At 40.1% G+C, this 1,707-nt stretch overlaps 1 non-coding gene across 1 annotated transcript; it reads left to right on the forward strand.

The window, feature by feature from the left end:
- The first annotated feature begins 618 nt into the window (after nucleotides 1–618).
- Nucleotides 619–725, forward strand: LOC113000584 (small nucleolar RNA R71). The gene has a single exon (XR_003265917.1). It is a non-coding gene; the product is annotated as a small nucleolar RNA R71 (small nucleolar RNA).
- The last annotated feature ends 982 nt before the right edge of the window (nucleotides 726–1,707 follow it).

Raw genomic sequence — 1,707 nt, forward strand, 5'->3', positions numbered from 1 at the left:
TGGATTGGTGGAGTAATGTATGGTCTGCTTGGGCCAGCAGCATTCTGAAAATAAGGCTGTTGTATTTGCTGCGGCTGTTTTGAAGGATTAAACCATCTAAGGTTGGGATGATTCCTCCACTCGGGATTGTACCTGTTGCTAGAGAGGTCATAATTGTTCTGTTGTGGCTGATTTTGCTACTGAGGTGGAGGAGGTCTATTGTAGATGTTTGCAGCATAAGCTTCAGGCTGTTCAATTGCTTCAGATTGCTGCACACAAGGGCAAAGGTCTGTGTGGTGGTCGGCAGAGGAGCATAAACCACAGAGTCTGGCGACAGGTGTTGATTTTTGATTCATGGCCAGTTAGGTTACCAGGTTAACCAAGGCATCTAGTTTACCTTCAAGCTTCTTAGTCTCAGCTGATGAAGATGAATTCGTGGCTACTTCATGCACTCCTCTAATGACAATAACATCATTTCTGGCACTAAATTGTTGGGAGTTTGAAGCCATCTTCTCAATTAAATTTCTGGCTTCAGCAGGGGTCATGTCTCCAAGGGCTCCACCACTGGCAGCATCTATCATACTTCTCTCCATGTTACTGAGTCCTTCATAAAAATATTGGAGAAGAAGTTGCTCAGAAATCTGGTGGTGAGGGCAACTAGCACATAGTTTTTTAAATCTCTCCCAATATTCATATAGGCTCTCTCCACTAAGTTGCCTAATGCCTGAAATATCCTTTCTGATGGCCGTGGTCCTGGAATAGACAATATGGAATTCTTTCAGATGTTTGTGCGTGTCTTCACCTGCAAGGCCATGAAACTTTGGAAGCAAATGGATCAGTCCAGTTTTAAGAACATATGGGACATCCTCTTCAAGGTATTGGATGCACAAGCTTTCGTTGGTGAAATTAGGTGCAGCCATTTCCCTTAGAGTCCTCTCACGGGGTGGAGGTTGTGCCATGTTCTCAGAATGTTCAAAATGAGAATGTTCAAAATTGTAATGCTCAAAATCAGGATGTTCAAAATCACCAATAACAGAATGCACAGACTCACCAGTCACAGAATGCTCAGGATTCTCAAAAGGTATAAAATGATGCCTAACTAATCTATGAAATGTCCTATCTATCTCAGGATCAAGGGGTTGTAAGTCAGATGGATTGCCTCTAGTCATACACTACATTTAGCATGCACAACTAGTTGCCTTCTCATGCAAGTAACAGTGTAGGTTTGAACTACAGCTACCCTCCATTGATATCCAAATGACTTGAAATTTTGTGAGCAACACCCTAAAATCATGAAAAGATAGCACCAAAATTTTTAGGCAAATATTCAAAGTCTAACTATGGAAACTACCTAAGGAAAGTTTAGAAAAATAAAACAATAAAACTTGAAAAATAAAAAAAAACTAGTAAACAGGAGATTATGGCTAGTTAGAGACCTTAGCTGGCCTTTGTCCGGCTGCCACGGTTTGGGAAATTTTTTTTCTACCCCAAATACATATATAATAATAGTCATTCTGATACCCGGAGCAAAAGTTATGGCCGTTTGAAGTTTTGGTGAACACAAGTTCTCAAATTTTTTTTGAATCTCTCAAATCTGGCCACAACAAGTGTTCCTGGTATTTTTCACACAAAATATGAGTCAAAAGAACCAACCACACCAAAATTCAGCCAAAAATAACAACCCTAACTATCAAAACAAAAATCGTCAATTAAATTGTCAACAGCAGT

The sequence above is a fragment of the Glycine max genome, chromosome 19, assembly GCF_000004515.6.
Source record: "Glycine max cultivar Williams 82 chromosome 19, Glycine_max_v4.0, whole genome shotgun sequence".
In the NCBI taxonomy this organism is placed as follows: domain Eukaryota; kingdom Viridiplantae; phylum Streptophyta; class Magnoliopsida; order Fabales; family Fabaceae; genus Glycine; species Glycine max.